Here is a 27,626-nt window from a genome sequence, read left to right as displayed (position 1 = left end):
TTCCACAGAGAAAATCTCCCTGCTATAAAAAAAACCACACAAAACAAAAACAAAAAAACAACACCACCCCCCCCCAAAAAAATCCCGTTTATAAAATTGAAAACAACCAGAAAGCATGGCTCCAACAGTGAATATCCGTGACTGTTTATACTAACAATACTCCCAAATAAACACAAGGTTTTCCTTCTTTAGCCACAACTTTACCAGCAAATCTGCTACCAGTATAAAAAAATTACTCCCTTAGTGTGTAAATACAGGAGGAGATTTGTATAACTACTTGTATTAGCAGCTTCTGAAAACAAAGCTTTGCCCATGACTGTATATTCATCTGTCCTGCAGGTTTTCACTGGTATAGCAAGCCACAGGAGCTACTGAAAACAAATGCAGCAACCATACACGCCACACAAACACAAAACAATACAAGATTTATTTCATTCCTTCTACAAAAGGCTTCTCCACCATCTTAAATCTTTCAGTCTTTAAAAAAAAAACAAACACATTTTTTTTTCTTTTTTTTTTCTTCCTCTCCTCACTGACCATATATTGGCATCAGTCTACAGCAATTCATGTCAGTTATCCGAAGCAATCATCCTTCTGCTGCTTCCTACAACACTTGGAGAGCTGCTGATAGGATCTGCTCTGCTAATTCTTATTTAATCCAATCACTCATTGTGCATGTATGAAAAAAAGAATAAACTTAACCATGTGTGTGAATACTGTCAAGAACATAAGACTTACTATAGCACAGTTAAAATAACACGAAGAGGAAAAAAAACACCCTCTTCTGAAACTTTTGTAACTAAGTAGATCATGCAACTAATTCAGTAAAAAAAGGCTTTTTCTATTCTTGGATTTAAGCCTGGTTCACGTTATTAGTACCGTCATTCACTGAAATGGGACCCATCAGTTGTATTTAAGAGGACATACAGGGACTCTCAAAGAGAAAGATTAACAAAAATACTATCATACTGGCTCTAATTTTTAAAAATATTCCTGGACAAATTTATTCACAAAGTAAGAACAAGCAATAAAATGCATTTAAATTATCTTTTCGCAGATTCACAGTGAGAAGTTCAGTAGAACAAGGCACTTGTTCTGCTCCTCAATAATCAAAATTAATAGGTTGAGAACTAAAAATACATATTCCAAATCTCACAAGACAGATATCTTGTGACCTGCAAAGCCCCATAGATCTTTAATAGTAATATTCTAAAGCACTGCAAAATTTAAAATATTCTTTCCCCATTCCCCACGTGCAAGCCTATTTGAAGCCTCTAGGGTTTTTTTTTTAAAAAAGGACAAAGTACTGTTCTTTTGGATATTATAGTCCAGTCCCATCACAAGGATGAAATACTCCACTCTGACATTTTCTCCCACTGCAGAGAAAGATTAGCGTTTTATTAAATAAAGCACCCATCCTATAAATAGCAGCATTTACAAGCACTTGTAAATCTCTAATTGCTATTGCCAGTGCAATTGCATAACTATCATCACTTCTTAGAGCTTCACTGAGATCTAGACATGCACTAAAGAACAGAAATATTTTTCAACTATCCTTTTGATTGTGCTGGCATCTCAGTACTAGAGTGAAAACTTTACACCTTATATTTTAATATCCATTATTTTAATAATTTAAATATTCTAACCCATGTTACAAGGTAAGATAGTTGAAAGGGTAACAAATTATAAAGCGCTACAAGCAAGTAGCTTCAGTAATTCAAACTGGCCCCACACAGGCAATAACATTTATAGCAAACCAAAAACAGGATGTTAAATATGCCGGCGTGTCCACGTAATGGACAGCATAGATCTAAGATGACATTCTTGATGTAGCAGGACAATCAACTGATTGAGACAATCATTCAGGAAAACACATTAATTTATGTTAAAATAGGATTCAACAGCAAAACACAACTGTCCATAACCGAGATGGAAACGCACTGTGACAGTTGGGGGGCAGAGGGAGTCATCCTCCAAGTTTCTTTGAATTTGTGAGACAAAGATCGGACTGGAGGGAATGACTTGTGAAAAAAATTATATGCAATTGTCTGCTTCCGCAGCTGTCAGTCCTGTAGAGTTTTCATTAAAATGTTTGCGTGTCATGTATAAAAAGTAACCAAACAGGATTAACCTACAAAAAAATCACAGTCACCACTAGTAAGCAGTAACGTCCCTGGCCCTTCTCTGTCCGGCAGCATGTCTGCACTCTGTTCAGAAAGAACAGGTTATTTCTAGAAAACAGTTTCAGAATTTCACCCTTTAAAAATGTCCAGTTTGATTCTGGATTATCAGCCTGCTTGTTCTGTTGCTCTTCCCCCCACGCAGCCCAGCTTCCATCACGCAGCACCGATGGACATTGCGCCCGCCACCCTTCCTGTCCAACAAAATGCTCTTCTCCTCTGTAGTGCTGAATGGTTTTAAAGGAAGAATCTGTGATTCTTCCCAGCAAAGAGAGATCCCTCCAAACATCAACTGCGACCATACTTTCCCCTGCATGGCCATCACATTTATTATTAATCCTCATGCATTTTCAGGGTTTTCAGCTCTGAAAAGATCTCAGAGAAGTTCTGCACTGCAAGTTTAGGGACAATTACCGCCGTTCCACAGACAATTAAGGGCAACTACTTCTCTGTCAAGATAAACTTTGTTAAAACCAGACTCTTGGCTAGGGTTTTTCCTCTTTGTACATCATTGCCAGTGTGTTCTCCTCAAGAGAGAGGTCCACCAAGAGTACACAGGCTGAAAGAGCATGTTAGGCATTTCCTCTGACCTGTACAACTACCTCATTACATCTCATTCTTCCACAATTTCATCCTCCACAACCCTCTCATTGACAGTTTCAGAGTAAACTCTTTTGCCTTCCAAGTTTCACAGAGGGTCTAATTTGCTTTGAAAGTCTCATGAGACCTAGTTAGAACAAACCCTAACCAAAGGAAAAATGCTTTGAAATGTTGGTGATTCATCACTTTTTGTACCAGATGCTGTGCATCCTCACCCTCCTAAATGAGTCATCTTTTATTTCCAGCTAGCATTCTGCATGAGGGATTCCACCTGGCTCATTAGTGGGTGGGTATTTTCAGAAAGTCCAATTCTTTCGGCCGTTGAAATAGAGAACAAAAGCAAAATCTTGATTTCTGCCAATGGAGGGTGACATCCAGCAGGAACAACACGAATTACTGGGTAAGGCTGAAGTCAGGCTAAGAGCATGTTTGTGCGGAAGGCCAGTATTCCCAGCAGGCCTCAGAAAGCGCTGTTTTGTTTGCTTATGTCATCAACATTTGCTTTTGTGGTCAGCTTCAACTCCTGTTAATATTCTTTTAGGTTTCATCCTCATAAATGCGTTTCACCTACAAACAAGGCCTGCAGATAACTTCCCCCCATTATATTCAGTTTAGCATGATAAAAAGACATTCCAGAAACAATTGCATTGCATGCCAGATGAAATATTAATGATCAGGTTTGGCTACAAGCAAGAAAAAATGACTATGGAACAGAAAAAAGAAAAAGAAGTCAAACCAAGGCTCTTACAGGAAGATGTTCAGTTGTTTCAGGCAGAACTCTATTCTATATGCAGTTCCCAAAGGTCAACAGGGTTACACACCCTAACACAACGGAGGGTGGATGCTTTAATTTGCAACCTGGCAAATTTCTCCTCAAACCTTTTCAGAATCATTATAAAACTTCCTCCTGGTTAATCTGTAGGAACAACATGGTCTCCTTGTTGCAGGAAGTTTAACTTGATTTTTAACTGTATTTAAAATAAATTTTGACTAGAATAAGGTTTTTTTGCACAGATTCTAAAGGAACATGGTTAAATCCCTGGCTATGTCTTTTTCATACTCTTATGCTGTACATCATGAATACGATGAAATTAATCACGTAATAATTTATTTATACTTCCTTTGAGTGTATGGTCTCCATGACCTTGTTTTAGAAGAGGTGAAATTTGGTTCATTATTGTTTCAGAAATACATCAAGTAGCTACTGATCCCTCTGACCTCGAGCAGGCGGCACTTCCAACCACGCCTTTCTAGCTGAAGCCCACAGAGGCGAGGCAGGGCTGCATTTTCACTGGAGGCTCCAGCTTTTGAGTGTGAATGCTCTCATTTGGCAGGCACACCATGGACGCAGCTGAAGGAGAGTAAGAAGATGGATAAGCCAGCTGTCTGCTGCACAGATAGAAATACAGGACTGAAAACAAACTTTGGCATTCTTCCATTTAATACTCCCCTACAGAATACCATATTCAATACCGTGTTTCAACAATAAAAGGAGCTTAGAGACCACCCACACCGGAAAATATTTACTGTAATTGCATGTACTTCTTGTCCTCTTGGCAGTAAGGGAAGACAAAGGACAACTGTCTCTGATCTCAGAGCTGACCGGACACAGATACTACCACTGTACCACGCTTGCTGCCTTCAGAGGTACCAGCTGCTGCAAATGCTTTATAAGCAGCAACAATATTATTGGGACAGTTTCCTCCCAAAATACTGGTGAAAACCACATGGACACTGACATTGAAACTATTTACTTCATGGAGCAAATGCGAAGTTAAAACACCCTTCAGAAAATCCCTGCAGTAGAACACCTTGCTAAGCTTGCCAGCCAGTATGGAAACAAGCAAAGCTAATGACAACTGCAAAGGTGCAACACTCCCACTACTCATGAGAGATGCATCTGCTTCTGACCCCAACTGGCACGCAAGTCAAAGTATCGAGTGAAACAGATCTGTGGGCTTTGGTTTATTAAAAAAAAAAAAAAAAAAATCCACCTACTTGTTACAAAAATAGGCAAGTGCCTTCACAGAACTACTGCTTGCAAGCAAAGGCTATGAAGCCTTCAGAAATAAACCTGACACATCACCCTCTGCACCCAGGAAGGAATCAGAGGGAACGGATCTTTTCATATAAACAGAGCTTCTGAAGGTCACTGTATTACAGAAATAGCGTGATGTGAGAAGACATTTCCTGCTTGCCTTTATGCGTTGCAGGTGCTTTTGTGTCAGAAAGGACTGTAAGAAAGGACAAAGCCCATAAACCTCTGATCTTCCTCTTCAAATTCTAACAGGATTTCCAGCACTGGAAAACACATTTGTGACCTGGTCCACTAAACCCCTTCAGAAAGCACAACCAGCTCGCGTGTTCTGTGATTGACTTGGAATCCCCAGTACTAATTTATAAATGCTATGTCTTTTATACATTTGTCTGATTGCTGAAAAAGAGATTAACGTATTACCATACGGAGAAAAGAACAAAGTAGTTTCATCAAAACTTTAAGAAAACCCGAGGCTACTGGCCTTGGAGCACTGCTTTCAACACTCTAGGAGATCACTTCAACAGTTTAATCATCTGAAGAAAACCTGAACCCATAAAATGGAGGACAAAGGAAACAGAGTGATGGGATAGAAGACCAAAAAGAATCATGCGAGATTAAAAATTTATATATATATATATATATATGCGCATCTTCTCCAAGACAGAACACCTGGGCAAAGCTAAACTGCACAGTTTCCATAAAGACGACCGCTTTCCTCCTGTTTTAATCCTCAGGATTTGTTCTCACCATGAAGGTTCAAAGGCAGCTGTCTCAGGCCACTAGACAGCTACTGCCAACCATTATTAAAGAGCAAAAATTAACTGGCCCTGGGAAAATGTCTCTTGTATTAGTTTTACACCTGTACTTGTCTTGAAGGATAGACTCTGAGCTGCACAATCGCTAGCTAAAAGACTCATTCACAAAAAGCATGTGCCACCTACAGACGAAATACTTAGAACAAAGACGCTGTAATAGACTATGCTGCTTCTAAGCTTTCACCTAGCTAAAAAGAAATTTGTCATTGCCTAGTCTTGTTACAAATGTTTATGTTCTGCTTCAGCTGTTACAGCTATACCATTTGATGTCTTCACTAGCTTATTTTTAAGAAAAGAACTGGAAAAAAATACACGAAAAAGCTCTCTGTTCAACAGCTTTGGATTTTGCTGCTAACGACACATTTCCTTTCAATACAGACAGGCAATACTGTCTAGCAGCAATTTCTCCATTCAGTCCACCATTCTACCTTTCAAATATTTGCATTAGTCATAACAGAAGCATGTAGCCCAGCTTGGTCAACAAGCAACTATACTCAAGCCCAAAATACTTGTCCCAAGCACTACTCTAGAAATGAACCGCAGCATAATGGGAGAAAGACACTCTGAACTGGCCCTGCTCTGAACAGGGGGTTGGACCAGATGATCCCCAGGAACAGGTTATTCTGTTCCATGAGCAAATGAACAATTTCTAAGCCTGCTCCTCTAAGCTGTAGCAAGCTTTGTCTTAAAGATCAAGCTTGCCACAAAGCTGCACCATGGCGGTGCCTCTCTGAAGTGGACAATAATGGTATCTCATTGTTACCGTTGGAAAAGACAAATGTTATGACAACAGACTGACAGAGTTAGCATTAATACACAACACAACACGATCTCACTTCCCCCCGTTCGCATGCCAAGGCAGGCAGGTGGTCTCACAGAGCAGCTTTTAAAGGCACTGCCAGCAGGGACGCCGAGTGCTGACGCTAGAAAAACGCCTTGCACCAAGCTTTGCTTCTCCAAGATTCAGCTCAGAATTACCACAGAATGCAACTAAGTGTGCTGTGTACAAACATTTAAAAAAAAAGCCGTAGGCACTATCTAGCAAATTTTGACTAACGACATTCCTAACAGCTGACAATAACAACGGTGGCACGCACATAACACTGAATTGCCTAGAAAGGGGGAAGCACCTCCGTCCCGAGCCCCGGGGTCTGCAGGCACAGGGCTGACTGGCACTGCCAAGACAAACCCCAGCTTCACTGACAAGGTTCCTTTTGTGTGCCAGCAGAAGCAGATCCCAACACGTCTCTCTCGGATGTGCGAATACAGAGGAGTTTTTATGACTGACCCTTTTTTATGCATGGTCCCCATAACCCAAATATACTTAAGGCAAAATGGAGGGAATAGTAGAATTGAAATTAGACTTGGGTTTACATGTCACAGGCATCAGCTCGGGGGGAAATTCTCCAGTGTACTCAGCAACGGCCTGACCACGTTGAAAATCCAACTTCAGCACCAGTTCTGGCAGGCCAACACCAAACAGCATGGAAAATACCGGTCTCTTAGCTGTTTTACCCAGCACTACATATGATGCAGGGTAGGTTATCTGATAAAAACCCTCCTTTTCCCAACCTGTGGCTCCTATAGCAGCAATTCAAATGCTTTAGTTAAAATATGACCCAATTTTGAACAAGCCAATTGTTAACAATCTTCAACTGGATTAATTTTACTCTAGTTATGTCTTTCAGTATACAGATGGAGCCATTACAACTCATTCAAATGGACATGACCATCAGATTTACAATTTCCACTCACTTCCCACAAATATTGAAAAAGTTACTAGACTAGCGAGAGATGGGTGGATCTATTTTGAGTCAAATAAAATATTGTTCTAAAAGGAAAATACTTGGTGGCATTTATGATTCCCTGGGCCAAAATCCCTTATGTCATCCTCTGCTCTACAAAACAATTACATACTTTGAAATCAATCTTTTTCCCTCTCAGGTTGTTAACAATTTTCAGACAGCTCTTTGATCTCTTCCTTGTATACTCAACACAGCATTAATTTGGGTAGGATACGTTACTGCAGCAGGGTGCTGCCTCCTGTCAGGCATCAATAATCTGCCCCAAACTGCATACCCATAAAAAAGCTGCTACGTCAAGAACATTTTATGTGCCAGAAGAGCTACTGCTGCTACCTTGATGATAAGGCTCCCATTTTCCTTCAGCATTCACACCTAGCTTTTCACATATGCAGGAAACAGTCTAAGTTTTTTTTCACCCACCAATGCAATTGCCCATTTCAGAAACATTGGCCGTTTTTGCTAATTTGTACATGTGTTTCTTTTGTTACCTGCTAGCAGGTTATTGTTATCAGCAATCCACAGAGGAGTTTCCTCTTCCTCCAAAAGTGATACAAATTAGACACAGCATCAGAGTCCTGTATGACTATGAGGAACCAAAGCAGTGACACTACGTTTCTTCCCGTTTGTGAACAAAAGCATGTTTAAGCCAAGAACTCTGACAGCACAAAGCCTGCGTGTGCACGTTAGCCATCATTTACTACCTTGCTCTTCAGAAACACAATGTGATTCAGCAAAATCAAGGCCTGTAATGAATTATTGGTCAACACACTATCCAGAAGCTTTATGACTACAAAAACAATCCCCTCAATCTCCCTATGTGCTTGAGAAAGCACAGAGAGGGGAAAATTGCCTATTAATTGAAAAGCAACAGTTCAGACACGTAAAATGTTAATATTTTTATTGAGGGGGACAGAAGAAAAAAAGAATAGCAGAAGCGTGAACAAAACAGCACTGAAATCCAAACTGTGGAGGCACTGAGAACCTGGAAGTGCCTGGCTGTGAACAAACACTCGTGTGGAACACACCCCCACGTCCGGCACACCGCGCTAATGGGGGTGCAGAGGGGAGGCGAAGGAAAGCGTAAATGGCTACTTAAATTACATTCACAAGCTGTAGCATAGAAGTGCGTTTTTAACCATAAGTAAACAGTGTTTATTTAAACTTTCTGGTAAGTTTTAAGCACAGAAGCCACAGAACCACTCTTAACACATCAAAATGAAGATAAAAGAGTAACATAAAAACACTAAAAAAAAATGCAGACACTGTCAAAGAATACATGGTACATTGTAGAGATCACCTACATTTTAAGGCAGGATAATAATGAATAGCTGGCACAGGCATATTTTGGAGCTCACAAAAATCAGCAGGAATGGAAGATCACAGGTCTGTTCTCAACAGTCCACCCAGACCTGAGAACCTACACATGAGCACTCACTTGCCTGCAAGCATCCAGACTGAGAAGCTTCCCTCAAATCAGGCCCACCTAACCACACTCACACCAGTATTACAGCAGCCCCTGCACCTGATCTGAATTTCTCAGGGCATACCCAAAGAAGGGATTTTAATAGCATTTTAGTAACCTGAGAACAGTCTCACAGTGAACTTAGAAACAACATTTTTCCAAAGTTATTACAAAGAAGGTTCCTTTGACTGAAATCTGATCCAAAACAAAACCAGAATACACCGAGTTCTCCCAGCTTGCCACCTCTGTCCATTCCCGCCCCCAGAAAGCCACACAGCAAAGCATGGCTAACTGATCCTGGGTCTCGCCTCACTGTCAATACTGCTGGATGCCTCCGGAAGGCACAAGACATGTTCACCAACTTCAAGAGGTACGGTAAGTCCTGGAGCTACTGGGGAATCTGCTGAGCTGACTCCCTCACTGGCCTTTTTGTTGCAGATCTGCAAGTTCAAATAGTGGTACAACACTGTCATGAAAACAACAGGTAACTGACACTGGATCCAGAACTTCTGCAGGAGGAATCCCATCTGAATCAAACCATTTACAGAACAGGAGCCATGCCAATCCAAGGAGCCAAATGTTAAGGCCAACTGTATCTTCGGCTGGTAAGTGAAATCAGAGATCCACACATCCCAGCGTCTTTCATGAGACAGCAGCCAGTGGAGGATGCTTCAGAAATGACATAAGCACAAAATACCATTTCTTTTCAGTTTCCAGTAATCTATAGTTTAGAACTTGATGAGCCAACAGAAGACCAGCTGCCTGCTCAGTGAAGACGACTGGGTGATTTTTTTCTTTTGTTTCATCACCTATGAACCCACCAGCACACCATGGACTAAAGATACATCTGAACTACCGGACACAAACTCTGCCCAGGAATCGCACTGATCAACCTGAGTTCCCCTCCCCAGAAGTCTTCAGGTTCAAGAGCCAAAGCAATAAAAATCAGGGTCAATGAAAAACAGTTATACAGGATGGAAGAAGAGATCTACCTGACCAAAGCTGCCCAATGTTCAGGCAGCATGTGGCCTGTTTATTTTGCAGCAAAATGATAAACCCTACAGATTTTGATGCCTAATAAAAGCCAGTCCAACTTATTATAAACAGTCTTGCACATTGGTTTAAAGCCAATATTGGTTAAACAGTTATAAACAACCTTCTGTTAGTTATGTAGTTTAAAATACACACTCATGCCCCAACAAGTTTTTCACTCCAGCCTCCTCTCCAGTACACTCTCCAGATATTATCAAGAGCAGAACCATTGAATCTGGCCAACAGTACATTCTCTAGTTACTCTTTGAAGACAAGTTCAGGTATTGACTCTCTGTCTGATTCGTTAGCAGTTGCTACCCCTGGTCTCAAACACATCAGACAGCTCCACAACCAGAGCCCATCAAGCACTGGCAGTGGTCACCACACTCAAAGCAATGCCAGGGACTTGGACGGACCCCCCCAAGCAGGAGCAGCTGAGCAGGAAGCTGCCAGACGGCCAAGTGTCCAAATGGCATCCTTTCCCTTCCAATATGTGGTTACCAGTATTAAAGCTCTCCAGATGCTAACCTGCCATCTGCTTCATTACCTCCTTCTCCACACTCCTGAAGATGTTCTCAAAATGCTGGGTTTAGGTGCCCCTCCCATATTCACAGGCTTTTTCCACACTCCCATCAGCAACTGAGTCCTGGTGGAACCAGTGTAATTAACAGGATGCTGAGATGCAGATCTCCAGAATAGAGTTGCCTCACAGTATTTGAAGGAGCCAACATAAGCAGAAAATGGAGCAGGCCACAGTTTATAAAGGTTTTAAAGCACTAAGAAAAATCCAGACTGCAGCAGCCCTGAGCAGGAGGTAGGCAGGAAAGCAGAAGACACCCTGCCCCGAGAACTTGTGGGAAGGCTCCAGCTGTCCCGAGGTACAACGATGCTTCTAATTCATCAGGAGCAATACCACTGAGTTCAACTTCCCAGCGTTATCAGAAAGGACGTAACAGACATAAGAGCACAATCATTTCTAGAGCCAAGCTGAACAGAAAAGATGGCAAGATCTTTAACCTCAAAGTAACCATTTTCAGTATCTATAAAGGCAGCACTTTGAAAGTGTACTAATCTGGAATTAAAGCTGTTACATTTAAAAAAAAAAAATATTTAAAAAATGAAACTCAATAGAGCCAAGGTGAGACTTTTGGAGACAATTTGAAAAATACACTAACCTACTCCTTACAGAGCCAAGCTTGTGCAAAAACCATCTTAGTCAACCATACACCTACAATCCCCCCAAAAAAATGGATTCAAAATTAACTGCTTTTTACATTGTGTGCAGCAGTCCAGTATGAACAAACATAACACTGTGTGATCATTACATTACAGGTATATCACATACGCTTTAATGCATCACAAATAATCTCTAGAGATACTACACATGCTGCTAGGAAACAATACTAACATACATTCCTAGTATTCAAGACCAAATATGAGAGAAAAGGCTTAATATTGTTTGTAAGAGGTGTCAGTAACGGGACCTAAGTTACACATCTGCTTCAATACACACTCTCATTTCATTTTCACATGCACATAAACAATGAATTCAATCACTACAGCTGCTAGTCTACCCTGGCCTTTTATCCCAATACAAAGTGCCTTTGGAAGAAGAAAATACGTATTTCATCTTAAACAAGGCTTCAACCTCTCCATCGTGGTATCACGTCCTTAGATTTCATCTTCATGCATAAGTACCAGCATGAAAGTGACACTATTTAAGCAAGTACTTTACGTAAAGAACTCGATTCAAACTGAGATCTGCAGACACATTTCTTGCATGTGATTACAATACAGCATACAAGAAAGCTTCTCCCTGTCCAAAACTAACCCTCTGTACTCCAAGCGCAGAGCAAAGGCTCTGATGGAATCTGCAAGCACTGCAGAAGCAAAAGGAAGCGCAATTCTAATATGTTTAACAACTGAATTAGCATAATGCTCACCACGCAGAAACCAGTTTCCCTGACCTTCTTGAAATGCTGATCTGTAACTATTGATGAGTCTTTCCTATGTGCACTGATTCAGCTATATTAAGAAGTCAAGAAAACATCCATTGCCCTGTCCAGTTTAGTGAGAATAGGTCAGACATGCGGAAACCTCTCCTGCAGCCTCACACAATAGCTTCACACAACAGCCTCACCATGCAGCAATAGTGAGCATCTCTCTCCTACTAGGTAAAACTGTATTTAAGAGAGTAACAAAAGATCTGAAGTTGTACTAGAAACTCTACTGTAATCAAATCATTTAATCTCTCCTTTGCAAGTAGTAACCACAGAGACCTGCAGTGATTTTTTAAATTCATTTTGTGAATAACGTAAATGGAACATTATGACGACTAGTAAGAATTACGAGATACATAAATTCAAACATGTTTTAGAAATACCTAGTATTATTTGCATAAATCAAGATATCTATTTTCTTGGACATAACTGTTATTGTAGGCTTGAACATGCAAAAGAAAAACCCTGTATCATTTGTATATGCGTACTGCAAGAATAGGATGATATTTAAATAAGTCTGCAACCATCATGTTGCTTAAAACATTCTAAGGGCAGATTATACTCATATCTGACATTTAATAGTGCCAATACAGTAAGAGCACTGTTTGACAACAAATAATCAAAACTACATTTCTTGTAAGGTCTCTAAGTAAAGGAATGAGCCAGCTGAGCTGCACAACTTCAGCATAAATGCCCGTTTTAGAAAGGCATCTGTGCTTGTTTTGTTCAATGAAGAATTCTGAGTGTTCTCATGAAAAATCAAACACAATTATGGTGGCCAAAAATTCTAATCCTGTTTAAAATGTATCATGGCTTTGCTGGGCCGAATGCTTTCGTTACGGATGAGACAGCTTTGTCCATCGAAAGCCTTGTATGGTTGAACATACTTGCAGCAGATAAACATCCCTCTTAAAATTTTGGCACAACTTGCTCCCTACCAAGAGTTACTGAAACTATGGCTGAATTGAAAAAGCGGCCAGACTTAATCCAAGCTGAAGTCTGAGCTCACTAAAAGAACGGAAGACAGACAAACTTAAATTCCATTCCTATTTATGTCTTTCAAATTCTCATCAACACTGTAAAATAAAGATCATCCCACTTTTACAACAGTAGGAATAACAAGTTTTAGAACTTCACATTTATTAATATCACTTGTTGAAAGGCACAGAAAGCATGTATTTAACCAAAACTAAGACCAGAAAAAACAGTCACTATGAAAATATAAACAGAAGGGGCTGATGTGTATGGCAACAACATTGTTTGCATCAGCACAAGCACACACAAATACTCGTATTTTCATGCATTTCACTAAAATACTGGCAGCTTTTTACCCTTAGAAACTATGAAGCGTAAAATTGTTTTTAACTGCTAGAATTAAAGAAAGACTAACAAAATAATGCATTAGCATCTTCACTTCACCTCTTCTCCAATGCACCAAACCTATGTATTTTAGATTTAAACAACAAAATGCAGCTAATTTCTTTTTCTTCTATTTTTGCCATCCATCTTATTTGCATCCAAGTGCTGCTTCTGCAGCAAAGTTAAAGTTGTCTATTCCTGGGCTGGCCTAGCTCAAAGAGCACACACGCTTCCCAGCGATGCCAGAGCTCTGCACACTTTGCTGCCGAACTGTAACTGGGTCAAGCCTGTAGCTGGAGTTAACAGGCCACTCGGCTCATGGCAGTTCTCTCCCCAGCCCCCAACCAAATTAAAGGGGTATTTTGACCTGGAAAAAAGACTTAGATCTCCTACCACCCCACGTTAAAGCTTACGCTAATTCTGTAAAATAAGACAAGTAAAAATTACACCAAAGATAGAGCCGTTTGCATGCTGCATACATACACTCTTTAAAGAAACTGCTGGAACGCACATGCACGCTTTTCCCTCTAAGTGAAAAATGTGTAGATAACAATTGCTGAAGGTTTGGTTATCTTTTTCTACTTGTTACAGCAGGCTAATGACCATCCTGACTCATAATTACTACAATAGTAAGAAGCTTTCAGTTCTCACACTACTGCAAGACCAACACTTACCTTCTTTCAGGCATGCAACAGCTTTATTATAGCCCAAAACTTAACATTTTGGCACTTAATTCTGATAAGAACTTTTAATGAACGTCTCTAAGTGGCTTTAAAGAAGCCCAGATTTCCCCCCCCAAAGTTTAAGTGCATGTTCATAGGACGTGACTCGAAACAAAAACAAGCAATGTTTCAGATAATAATCCTCTGTAGTCCTAGACTGCTCAAATTGCATCACTGCAATCACACAAGCCTAAGAAAAAATTCATTTCCTCTCCTCAAGCACATTTTGTAGAGATGAAGAGCATAAAAAGAAAATTCAACTCCCATTGTTTCAACGTAAGGTATTCAGGAACTGTGAAAATATGTATTAACAATCTCCTATTTATACAGATGCATTGAAAAATAACCCCGAACAGTTTGGAAAACTGTTCGAAGGCTTTCTTGTCTGCAGAAGTGCCAGCATTACTTATTTCCAGAACAAACCAAAGACAGTGGGAAGCAAGAAAATAAGCCACCTTGATTTGAGAAAAGAATCTAATGATCAAGCTGGTTAGGAAGTATACTTCTTTTAAGAGGCTAGATTATTTAAGCCTAGGCCTGAGGAAAATCGTCATCCAGTAGACCTACATATGCCTTTCTGATCAGATGTTCAGGTCTAAATTGACCTGAACAATTTATCTAGCGTAAATTGATATCCAGTCATGAGAAAAAGGGAAACATTACTAATTTTTTTAACCAACAGCTGCAAAAAGATAGACTAGTCATCATACTAAATTTAGTGTGTTTTGCCAAAACTCAGTACCCAGGTTTTCTTAAGATTTCTTTTTTCCTGCCACTTAACAGAACCTAAGATATGGAAAGTCCACCGTGCATAAAACCGCTTCACCCACAGAAGCCCATTCAAGGCAAACAGTAATTGACTTGCTATGTTTTTGATTTGTTACTTTTTTTTTTTCCTTAAGTATTACTAGAACACAGCTTCAAAAGGAAGGCCTGAGAGTTCAGACAAAAGTTTATGTATGCCCTTCAAACTTACTGAAAGTCAATCAAGGAAAAGCAAGCAGACAACTTCTTTCACCTCTTTCACCTCTTTCAATCCAGCAAGTAGAGTATCTCCTCAGAATTGGCTCCTTATAGTCACGTCTCACTGGAAGCACGTATATGGGCAACCCAACGGCAAATTCCTGTACAGTTTTAGGAAAAGTCTGTACATTCAATTGCATAGGGCAGGTGCATCTAGAGTTTATCAAGCATGATGTCTTCCAGTTGAACTGTTAAATCTACCAGGTCTGTGGTCATTCAGAAGGTTGTGATTAGGATTCAAGACTAGTTTGCTGAGGAGGGAATTCCACAGCTCTCCTGACGATATTATTCCCATCTCTTTGGCTGCAAACTCAAGACAACCACACGGTGGTTTACACTGCAAAGGCTACTACTGCAACCATGGAGTCTTCATTTAAATAGATCTCTGAGGCAAAAGCAAAAAGTTTGTAGCTTTTTCCATATGATGTCTTTGGGCGATTCCTACATACAAAACAAAAAACACACCTAAAACATTGCAACATTCTGAGGTTCTAGTCACCCTTGTGCATCAAACACAAAGAAGTGATACAGACTGTGCTCACAGCATCACTGCAAGCTTCATGCCTGGGCTTGCAGGATTCAGTAGTTTACTTCAGTCTCACTTTTACAGACAGCCCACTGAATACAGTATGATCTCCCATTCCGTGAACGTCTCTTTCAAGTATTGAATAGACATAGTACTTTCCTCCCAAAAGCTGCCTGCTACTTAAGAATTGAACAAGGAGCCCCAAAAGGCTGCGCCTGTGTTAAGAAATAAATTAGTAACATAAATTAGCAGAAAAGCTAAGACATTGAATACCTCCCTACAACCAACAGCATCATGCAAATTTACCAAGCTATCAAAGTGATGGAAAGACTTCGAAGTAGCATTACTCATATCCTCATACAGGAAAACATCCTAGAAGAAGAAATAGCTTGAACATAAGAACAGAACAGTGACATTACATGTAACTGGATGCAGAACATTCAAAACTTGCATTTAGACATGCATGCACACACACTCCTTTTACTAGTCAAATTTTTAAGTAACTACACAGCACACAACTCAGCATGACAAACTTATTTGCCAAAGGAAACTTCCCCTGGCTAGTGAGCAGCGCCAAGTTATCAATTTCTGTGGAATATCAGTTCGAGAAAACATACCAAGTCTTAGAGAAAAATCTTGATACATGAGACTCCTCAATAAGAAACGAGTACAATTTTTAAACACCTGAGCAGCCAAAGGTATGAGAGGTAGTTTTCTGCAACCACAACTGTACTGTGTCCCTAACCGACATGCTCGGAGTAATCCTCCCAAATACGATCCCGAGCCCTGTGTCCCTGTGCAGAGTATTCCCCACAAGCACCGCTATACTGAAATTTTCAAGGCTATGGGAAGTTTTCTTACCACTATTTAAAAACTCAAGGACAGGAGAAAAATCACGAGGAGTTCTATCACCTTGATTCTGATGATACTTGGAAAACCTACCAGAAGAGAGAAAGCTCCATGACCAAAGATCAAACAAAGACTAATCCTGAGGAAAGGACTAGGCAGCAAACGCAGCAACACATTCTTCACCAAGAAGAGAGCGCTCATTTTTTACTTTGCAGTAACCAAGCACACGTGAAAGAGAAGGGAGGTGACAGGACTGGTTTCAAAATTATCTAGTAGCCAGAGAAACAGAAGCACTCAATGGAGCAGAGTCCAGGACAACACCCAAGCAAAATCACAGAGCCGTGCAAAGTATCCCAGGAGGTGGAATACCTGAGCTCTCCATCTACCTTCCACCTGGGACCTGCTGGTCAGGACTTGCTTCTTTCACATGCAGTCTAAATTTTACCTTCACTCCATGGAGCAGTAAGGGCTGGCAAACTTTTCAAACATAGACCTTTGAGTCTGAAATTCTTTCTTTCAATAGAATCTATTTCCAAGTCATAACTGATTTTTTTTTCTCTTTGGGAGAAATCAGGCATATTACTGCTGTCAGAGGAGTCTGCAGACACACAAGGGGCTCCATTAGCATCCAAGATGACAGTGCTACACATGGTTGGAAACAGTATTTAAAAAAAAACAGAAACAAACACACACCAAACACCACAATCATCACTACACATAGCTCTCAGTATGGCAATGATCAGAGGTAATAAATTGTTTAATCATCAGACATTAAAATTCTCCTAATACACTGGTATCTAGTCAGTTAAGAACCCAGGTCAGGAGAAACGTAGATGGGTACTCTGCCCTTTCTCCTCCAGCCATAAGATAGGCAGCCTCTAGAACTGCAGCGTGAGCACAAACCTTGGATTGGGGACATTCACATCGTTTACTACCATATATAAAATGAGATAGTGAAAAATTACAAACGCAAGTATTTGAATTAGAAAACAGTCCTAGATTTTGACTTCTTTTAGGGACTTTCCATACCATGACACTCTAGAGTCACTCTGTTCTGTCTTATATATACTGGAAAAGAAACATTTAGCTTAGAATTAGTTCAGAGCATCATCTGAAAGAGAACAGACTAAAGTTTACAAGTATATTTTCAACAAACTATACACCTATCAAAACTGAATTACAGGCTACATCTTCTATTTAAATAGGATTCCTACCTCTTTAATTATTCTAAAGTAGAAAGGCTTTATAGATTTACTTGCTAACAAATATCCTTGACAATTTTTACAGAAAAAAGCATAGCATACAGTGAAGAAAATCCTACCAAAAAAAGGGGGGGGGGGGGGCAAAAAAAAAAGGAGTTTATAAATTCTTGGAAGACTTTTTGGGAGAAGTCTTTATCTGGATTAAGCTGCCAGGCAACTTTATTAGCATTTCTGCCATACATTGTCTGTCTCCCTACCACACCCTAAAAATGTCACAGGAAAACAAAGAAATATAATATTTTTATGTGGTCATTAAAAAGATGCAAAGCCTTCTAATTTATGGAAGAGAGACAAGGAAAAGAAAATACCAACAACCTTCAATTCTATCTGCTTCAGAGGTACTTTTTGCCAAACAACTTCACAGTTACCCTGGAAACATGGTTTACCTCTTCAGCCTACCATGAAAATTGCCTGCTATTACCACAATGGAATACAGCATCAGTTTTGACAAAATATCAATTGCTATATGCTGCAATTCCTTTAACGCAGCACCAGTATTTTATCATGAGCAATACTTTATCTTGAATAGAATTATATTACTAAACTCTGAAGAATCAAATCTGTAGGTATAATAAAAGGTTACAATATCTCATAATGGTATAGAAGAGCTCTGCCATCTGCCAAGCGTGATTTCCCTTAATCCCGTTCCTCACACGCAAATTAAAATCACACGGATTACGCCGCAGAAATAGGAGTCAAGTCAACACCTGAATCCACACGATTAATCTCCTACCTTCAGACGGGAGAAATGCAAGAACGGTAACAATGCTGCAAACAGACTCAGGAAGGCAAAGCTTTTTACAGGACTCGACGCAATACCAGGCAGGAAATAAAGTGATTTCACAGATTAGCTTCACCCTTTCAGAATCCCGATTTTGCTCCCTCCCAAATCCAAGCGCAGAACTCCATGCAAATTCAGGGAATTGGGAACTGACCTCCGTGTGATCTTTTGGATCAGCTATTTCCACCCATAAGCAGAACTCCACATCCCTCCATCCACACATAAATCGCTTACATTTGGAGTTCGGAAGAAAAATGGACAAATGAGTTGCATAACACAAAGGAGCAATACAAATCTGTCCGCCCAAATGTCAGACATGTTTCTAAAATAAAAAAATTACACATGCATGGGCTGATATGCCAACAAGCAAAGGTATCCGCAATTAAAAAGAACCAGCTCATGACCTTAAACTGGCACTTAAAACTAACTCTAGAGAGCAGATACATTTCCTAAACTCCAAGGCATAAGAGAGTCACATACCGCACTTCTGAAATGCCCGGGTCCCCTCTGCAGACTGCTGTTAACCCAAGCAGTAGCCGGCACGGCTGTAAACTCTTCGGGGGGAGGCGGGGAGGCATCTTTATTTGTACATTTAAGAATGCCAAGCACATTATCATCACTAATCCAGAGGGGAACAGATAATTGCAGTGCTTACAAAAGTCATCTTGGATTACAAAATAAGGCTCTAATCTGCAGTGCTCGCCAGCAGAACATTATACCCACGAACCATCAAAATCACCACGAAACTACCTACAGCCGCACGCAGACACTAAATTGAAAGCACGAAGGGCTTTTTCTTTTTAACTCGGAGCACACACACGCGAAGACCCAACTTCTCCCCTCGCCCTTGGCTCTGACGCAGTGAAAAACAAGCAGCGAGCCGATCCCAACACCGCCGTGACGGACCCCCACGGACCCCGAGCCCCCCCCCCCCCCCTCCCGCCGACCGAGCCCCGGGTGAGTTTGCCCCCAGGATCCCCGTGTGTGTCCCCCCCCGCTGCCGGGGAACCGGGAGCCGCGGGAGCAGCACGGGCAGCGCCGCCCCGGTCACCCCCCCCGCCTTCCCCCGGCCCGGGGGAAGGCGGGGGGGGCTGGGGCGGCGCTCCCCTCAGGGTGAGTGAACCGGACCCGCCCGGTGCCTCACCGGGCCGGGCCGCCTTTGTCCCGCCGCCACCAGCGCGGTTCCGCGCCCCTCACCGGGGGCCCACCGCCGGCACTTACCCTGACGGGGCACCGGCTCGTCCCTCAGAGGAGCCGGCACGGGACGGCGCTGGCTCCGCCGCAACGGGGAAGTTGCTAACTAAGTTTGAGCACGGCGGAGCCCAGCGGCCTGCCCGGCTGAGGTGATCGGCTGCCGGGCACGGCCGGACACCCCCACCCGGGGGCGGGGCGGGACGGGGCGGAGCGGGGGCCGCCCCTCCGCGCTCCCCGGGGCGAGGGGCTGCCGGGGGCAGCGGGAGGGCCGCGGAGGGGAGGGGTAGGGAGGGCTGCGCTGGAGTGCCCCGCCCCGGTCCCGCCGCGTCCCGGGCTGCGGGAGCCGCCGGCCCTGCCGCGCCGCGGGGCGGGCCCGGCCCTTCGCCCCGGCGCCAGGAGCCGCCGGCCGCGGCGCGCGCGCAGCCCGGGCCCGGCCCCGCGGGAAGCGCCTCTGTTGCCATGGCTGCCGCGCGGCTCCGCCGGGATGGGCGGGGCCTCGCGCGCGCAGCCCGGTGGCCGTTCACGGGTGGCTCCGCCCCCTTCACCTGCCCCCCGGGGGCGCCGCTGGCGTCGCGGAGGACGAGGGTTCGCGTCCCGGCCCTGGCCCGCGGCCAGCGGTGCCAATGCCCCCGCCCCGGCCCCCTGAGGGAGAGGGCCCGAATGAGGGCAGCCGCTCCTCGGCACGCCGCAGCGCTCTGCCGCTGCCTTTTCCTCCTCCCCTAAGGAAAGCACAACCCCCTGCCCCTTCGCCCAGCCTCCCGCAGCCCCCCGGGCCTCTCGCCCTCCCGGGGCAGGCGCTGGGTGAGAGGTACCCAGGCAGGGGTGGCCCTTCCGGGTGAGCTTTCTGCCACCATGGTTCAGGCCCTCTGCTTTGGGCTGCAGAGAGGGACTTTGTGAGAGCCTCCCCGCTACCCCTGCCAGAGCAGCAGCCGCAGCCTTTGCAGGGTGCTCAAATGGCAGCCTGGAAGGCACAGGAGCCCAGTCCAGGGAGCACATCTTCTCAGACGGAGAACATTTCTCCTCAGACCGAGGGGCGTTTCTCCTCAGACCAGAGAGCATTTCTCCTCAGCCAGACACACCCCCCCTGAGGAATGGCGCCCAAGTCACTGAATCTGCCCGCAGGCACCTCGGTGGGCCCTCCACCGTCTCTAAGGCTGTGGCACGGTTGTAGTAATTCAAATGCTCCCGGTGCTGCTTTTCATAAGTACAAAAGGTGTGGTTTTGTGTGACGGAGGAGTCCAAAGTCGGCTTCTGAGGCAGGGCCGGCGTGGAGGCTTGTGACTCATGGCAGGCAGGCAGTGCCCACACTGTGGCCTGGAGAGAAAGAGCCTGGCTCGCAGCGGGTATCGCAGCGGGGGGCCAGGAGGGCCAACACTGTGGCATGCAGGAGAAGGCAGCTCCGCATCCTCATCCCAGCTTTTAGCAGGACGTTGAAAGGTCAGGCAGCAGGTCCCGTGTCCCTGCCGTCAGTGCGGAATTTACTAATCTGCCGTTAACCAGCCCTCGAGGGAGCTAGTTGAAATCTCGCCTCTTTTGCAGACGCTGGGGGTCCTGAGCAAATCAAGCTGATTGATCTCCCTGTGACCCGTTCCCGAACTGCAAGAGGGAGGTCACGCTTCCTCAGCATGCCTTAGCTATACGGGTGCACAGTAGCTGCCTCTCAGCAGGTGCATGGATGGGGGCCAGCGGAAAGGTTTCAGCAGCAAAAGCATCCAGCTTTCCAACAGCTGCACTAATAAAAGAGTTCGCCTCACCTCCTCTGTCCCCACCCTTGTTGTATACACCCACATCCCATTTAAATTAAGATCCATTTCCCACAGACCCCCCCTTGCTCCCAAATCAGGATAATAGAAGTGTTTTCCCCACCTTAGCAATCCTTTTATCTTCACCACACACACAAACACAAAGGGATCCCAATTCCATGACTCATTTGCCTTTATCTTTTCCAGAAACCAAGACATAACCCATCCCCTCATCCACCTATCCCCCCCAGCACCCCTCCCTGGCAGCCTGGCAGCAGTCACCTCCGTGCCAGCACCCACCCTGCAGCTCAGGCTTTTGCTGGTGACTGGTACCTGCCCATACGGAAGAGGGTGATCTATGGCTCGCACCAGTGCCTCTGCAAAGAGGGTGTTACTGCTTCTTACACCTCTTTGAAGTGGTTCTTGTTCCACCCATGGCTTGGGAACCCCTGCTCTAGCACATGGGGCTTTCAGCAAGTAATGCGAAACAATGAAATTGTCTGATCAGTTATTCAGGAGCCGCTCTAATGGCAGCACCCTCCACAAAAACACCTACTTGCATGAACACAGCCAGAGACAAGAGAACTGGCCAAGCCAGGCTCCGGAGGCTACATACCCTTTGGGAGGCTGCATTCAAATGGACGACTTCAAGAAGAGCAGACTTGTTCCCAAGAAGCTGCTGCCTTGTTTCCCACTGTCTGAGGAGGAACCTCAGCGTGTGCCTTTGCAAATGCCCGGGGAGATGAGACCTGGGAGCTTCAAAGTAGCCACAAAAACTCCCGATGCTTCAAGCCCCGGCAGGCCAGAGGCAGCAGCTGCACCTGCGGGATTGCAGAGCTGTGGGGTAGATGCAGTGGTGCAGAGCAGGCCTGGTCTCGATGAGCCTCCAGTGCAAAGCTGGAGGGGCTGTATCCTCACCCTCACTCATCCTTTGTTGCCCTGGGGACATCCCGACCGTGTGGGAAAATGAACAGCTGCAGTGCGGGCCCAGCACAGAGCAGGGAACCGTGGGACCTGCAGTGCTGCTGCGGGGAGCCGGGTACCCCACCAGCCATCACACTCAGCCCTTGCACCCCAGCTCCAGCACCAGGGAGGAGAACCACCACCCCGCCACCACCCCACCGCTGCGGCTCCCTTGGGCAAGCGCAGGACCTAACGTGCGGCACACAGCCCTGGCTTCAGGAAGGGTTTCTTCCCCTGTGCTCTCTCCCTGCCTGAGACCCTGTGAGAACCTTTCTCCCACTGTGTTTATCAGCAACTATTGGACTAGAGTTAACAGCAATCTAGGGACAGAGTTAAATGCAGTCGTGTTCTATCACCCCATGTATATAAATTAGAGCTGTAATTCTACCCTGCGGTGTGGATGGCAATAGCAAACAGACACTGCCAGACCCATCTCACATAAACATTTGAGCTTTGAACCTTTGGTTTATGATTTCACCAGAACCGTCAGTGCGATGATATGCAAGCAATATACAGTGAAGGAGTGCTTGTACTCGGAAAAAATGGAAGGCCCCTTAGCTATGAGAAGTTTCCATTTTTTAAACAAACATTCTTTGCCATCAAACCAACAAGAGGCTCTGCCAGGCTGATGCACCAGTTTACTAGAAGCTCCGCTTCTCATATGGGTAATGCCACTGTTTCTCCTCTCTACCATACAACTAACTTCCAGGGTGGGACCTTTTCAGAATTAAACTAAGAATTGCATAAAACAGTGAATAACAGCAAATGTTGCATGTACCAGCAGGGCTGCTCCAGTGATCTGGTTCCTCTCACATAGTCTGTCAGTGCCCTATAGTGGAGAAATGGGTTAATTGCATATGCCACATGGAGCGACTGCCAGACTGCTGTGCTACACTCCTGCAAACCTGAGGTCAGGTCACAGAAGCCGGTGGGGAGATCCCAGGCAAACACCATTGCCACTTCGTAACAGCAGCGGGCCTGCTGCCTCCGTGGGGACGAAAGTCTGCTCCCGCGTCACCTCTGCCATAACGGCAGCCAGGCTGTGCCTGACTTCACCGGCTGCAGTGGCAAGATTCCCTCCTCTGTTCCAGCCATTAACAATTTCCATCTCTTCCTGCTGAGCAAGTTGCTTCTGTTACAAAGAGGTGGAGATGTATGCAAAACCACCTCATTGGATCTGGGGAACAAGCATCTGCTCTTCTCAGGCCCACGTGGGTTTGAAATGCTCTGGCCCTAAGCAGTGAAGCACTTCAGTGTCCTGTCTTGCAACCCTCTGTGAAGTAAGTGCTCCCATGAAAGCCAAAACTATCGGTGAAGGTTCAAGATGAGGCCCCAGGAGGAACCGGCCAGGAACTCCCTGCACACCTCAGGCATTAAGATGCTCCGCTGCCAACTACAGATAATCTGCAAAAAGGAAAGCAGAAAATCTCCTACTCCCCATCACCACCACGGCAGGGATCCTTAAAAGTTCCTTTCCCACCTCTTCATGTTCATCCACCATGAAAATCAGTGCAGAGCTACACAGAGAGCACTAAGTGCCCGGCTCAGAGCACAGCGGAGGGGACAGCCCCAGCGCAGCCCTCCTGATAAAAGCCCCACCAGCCGGACCCCCCATTGCTTCCTCTCCCGCCCCCAAGTTTCACTCCTGATTTAAACGGGAGCGGGACTAGGAGAAGGAACACAGAAGAGAGAGTCCTGATTAAATGGGAAGAGTCTGTGAAACACACAGTCCAATGTCAGCTGGCTCGCTTTGACCATCATTCACGCCCTTGCAAAGGTTGAGCTCTGCCAGGGCGCTGAGCAGCCCTGGCTGCAGGCCTGGAAGGGGCATTACCCCTCTGATGGGTGCATGGTGCCTTGCAGGATTATACCTTCCGTATCCACAAAATACTTCTTCCTCCAGAAAGGAGTAATCCAGGAAGGCAGAGGTTGTCAAATCTTCCTTATCTGCTGCTGAAAGCAGCAATAGCCAGAAATCCTTGACAAAAAAACAAGGATAACTGAGCATCAAATTTGTATGTATAATGCTCTTCAGTAGGAAGGCGTTGTTACATTGCACTGTAGTGGAGGTTTTATTGCATCAGAGTCAAAAATCAGTGGGTGTGGAATTTTTGTCAATTATATAATCTCTGGCGGTTTTGCCTCCGCTGGTTTGGGCGAGGACACGGCACCCATCCTAGTCGGAGGCCCGCCCTGTGCTATCAGTGAACAGCACATGGTCAGACGTGGGGGGACTGTGGTGAGAACAAAGGAAAGCAGATTTCCTGGGAGTCTGTTTTTGTTTTCCCAAGCAGAAGAGTGACTCAGATTTCAGCTCGCACTCCTGTAACTCAGCCAACAACAACACGTTGTTAGTCAAAGTGATAAAAGCGAGTATCTTTGTTCCCCTTGCTGAACTAATAAAAGTTCAAATAAACTTGTTCACCCAACAGCCAGCTCAGTCACTAAACCAGAGACCATGTGCTGAACCCCAAGCCCCCCTCACAGTGACGACAGCATCTTGCTCCCAACAGCCTCACTGAACTCCTGGAAGCTCGTCGGCAAATACACTTCTGTCTAAACCAGCACAGATAATCTCAGTTTGTGCATTATCATAGTTGAGAGCTTTCAGATAAATATTGTGAATGCTTACATGTCATTCTAATGCAGCTGCTAAAAGTGTTGCAGAAATGCTTTCACTTTCTGAGAAATGCTCCAGGAAAAAGCACTCTACTTCCTTGTGCTTAAGAAATGGCTTAACACATCCCTGCTCCTTTGTCTCCTGCATCTGAGCTTGTTTTTCATGGCTGTGAGGTACATCCACAGATCTTTGGAAATACCATAGCACAAATTGCTCCATCACAGCCACTGCACACAAATCTAGCAAAAGGAGACTCCAAATCCTAGGCTGGCAAAGCTCATCCCTATTGCACAGACCTCCGGCTCTCAGCACTGCCGGGCTGGGTAGGGACCCGAGGCTGTCACCACGAGTCGTGCTAGTGCACCTTACCCTGGCATCAGGGTAAGTTAGCGGCGCCTGTGCAAACCATGCTGTACTGGTGCAAAATGGGGCCCAGGATTTGCCCAGGTTGTGGGTAAGCCTTTGTATACTGGCTTTATTTTCCCTAGAAAAAGGGCATCTCTGAAACACGTGTTAGAACACCTTAAACAAGTCAGATGCAGCTAGAGGTGTTGACAGAGCAGACCTTAGCAGAAGTAGATTTTTAGACTAGAAGTACTTTGTTTGTGCTGAGATTTTAACATGTTCATTCATGTACGTTAACAATGATGTGCTATAAATATGCCTGGTCCTTCCTGGCTGCTGCGGCCACGGCCGAGGCGCTGCGCAGGTCCCATGTGCCGCAACGTCGCAGGGAGGGTGTGTTAGGACAAGCGCTGGCAGCCGCGCTGCCGGGCTTACCAACACAGCCCCCCGTCTGCCTCCTCACCCCCCATCAGACACAGCCACCGCCTTGGGCTGCCCTGGGTCCGTGCCACGTAAAACTGGTTTGTCAGCCGCAGTTGCTGCATTCGCACAGGCAGCCTAAGGGCTCAGACTCATGCTGCAGAGGATCAAAACTGACCACAAAAAATACTGGGGCTGCCACCACCCCTCCTGCCCTCGGAGGAGCTGCCACCCTCCGACACCGGTTGATGGTGAAGCATCTCCTGAAGTGCCCTTGTTTCCAGCCCAGTGCACAACGTCGGGAATGGTTCTTCTTCCTGTAGCGGACCGAAAGTTGCTACTGTTCAGGAGCCGCTTTGTAGGCTGTTGTCTCCTCCGCTGCATGGAGGTGGCAATTCTGATGGAAATTTCAGTGGCTATACCAATGTAAGTGCACTTCAAAGCACAACCTCAGGATATCTGCTTTTGTGAGGAAGTATCCGAGTTAAAAATTAATGAAATTCACTGTTATGATCATTACTTTCCTCCATCTAAACAGCAGGATTTTTGCCAGTCTCTCCGCACCGTGAATGCAGAGCATTTCTGCTTTTGCACATTGGGGACCTGGCCTCTAGTGATTAGATTGTCAATTAATATCAGGTAATTAACACATTCGCGAGGGCTGGTTGAATCCCACCCTGACATTTTGCAAACTATGCGTGTTTGGGGAGTGTCTTCATCAGCCTTTTGAAGTTCTTAACTGTGAGTTCCCTGGCAATCAATTAGCCTGCGCTAAAAACTGGTGCTGTGCCATTAGAGCAAACATGCCCCAAGAAGCAAACATATTAAGGATTAATTAAATACCAGGTTTTATTTAATTAAGCCTCTTCTCATAAGTATGTAGAGGCAGGAATCTGGAGCTAGTATCCAATCTTGCTTTCACTTCTATCCCATTTTTAGAAATGCATTTAAACTTGGTTGGGGCTGTTTAAAACATGACATTCAGGCTGATGCAAATCTGTTCCGCCTCCCCAGTGCGAGCACAGGAACCGACAAGCACAACATCGTTAAAAGGTGGCTGATGGCACCGAGCACTCCCAGGGTCAGAGCTCACTTCTTCCCCATGCCCACGCATGACACCCTCCCCGGGGAGCGCTGGAAGCCCCCGCGAGCACCCAAAGACCTTCTAGAGTCTACAGGGATGACAAGTGCCAGCGCTGAGCGCAAGCAGGGACCCGTGAGCAGCTCATCTTCCCGCTCTCCTCTCATCCTCCTTGCATTTTTTAATGAAAAACTTGTCACTCCCATTACCTGCTTACCTGCAGCGAGAAAGGCACCGCAGCCTGTCATATCGCTACCAGTTTAAAGGTCTAGAGATAGATCCAGGAAATACCAAGGCAAGGTAACGAGATCAAGTCCAAGGTCATTTTACGCACTGTTACAGAGAGCACCCCCTTGCCTTCTGCACAGCTCATCTGTGTTAGCGGAGGATCACACGCAGATGTAAAAAATCACCACCAGGTCCTGGCTCTGGGCTGCCCCATGGCCAGGAGCTGCCCTCACACCAGGGCCCTCTGCCATCTTTCCATTGGCTGTACCTTGGGGCGATTCACTCATTCGTGCAGCAGCCGAGGACCCGGCCCAGCCGTTCCCTAGCGACTGGCAGCCTTTTTTCTCCTCTTTAGGTGCCCTACTTCAGCTTAACAGTCATCAGTTTAAATTCCCCACACTACCAGGGGGGTACCAGCAAGAGGAAGGACGGAGGTGCCAGTATCAGCAGGCAGCAGAGGTAAGGAGGTGTCACTGCCTGGCTGCACACAGCATCTGCCTGAGGAGGGACTGGGTCAGGCAGCAAGGCCATGGGCTGGCTGGACTGAGAGGGCCAAGAGATGCAATCGGGGAAGGCGAG

At 45.0% G+C, this 27,626-nt stretch overlaps 1 protein-coding gene across 5 annotated transcripts in view; it reads right to left on the bottom strand.

Moving 5' to 3' along the window:
- KIAA1671 (KIAA1671 ortholog) overlaps positions 1–19,790 on the bottom strand; it is a 90,848-nt gene extending 71,058 nt beyond the window's left edge. For all 5 annotated transcript variants that reach the window (XR_012996544.1, XR_012996543.1, XR_012996545.1 and 2 more), the window contains exon 1: positions 19,676–19,790. The gene's annotated coding sequence lies outside the window, so the exon portion shown is untranslated. The remainder of the gene's footprint in view (positions 1–19,675) is intronic.
- Positions 19,791–27,626: the final 7,836 nt, after the last annotated feature.

This window comes from Aptenodytes patagonicus, chromosome 15 (genome assembly GCF_965638725.1).
Source record: "Aptenodytes patagonicus chromosome 15, bAptPat1.pri.cur, whole genome shotgun sequence".
Lineage (NCBI taxonomy): Eukaryota > Metazoa > Chordata > Aves > Sphenisciformes > Spheniscidae > Aptenodytes > Aptenodytes patagonicus.
The sequence above is the reverse complement of the archived record's forward strand: the minus strand, read 5'-3'. Positions and strand labels throughout refer to the sequence as shown.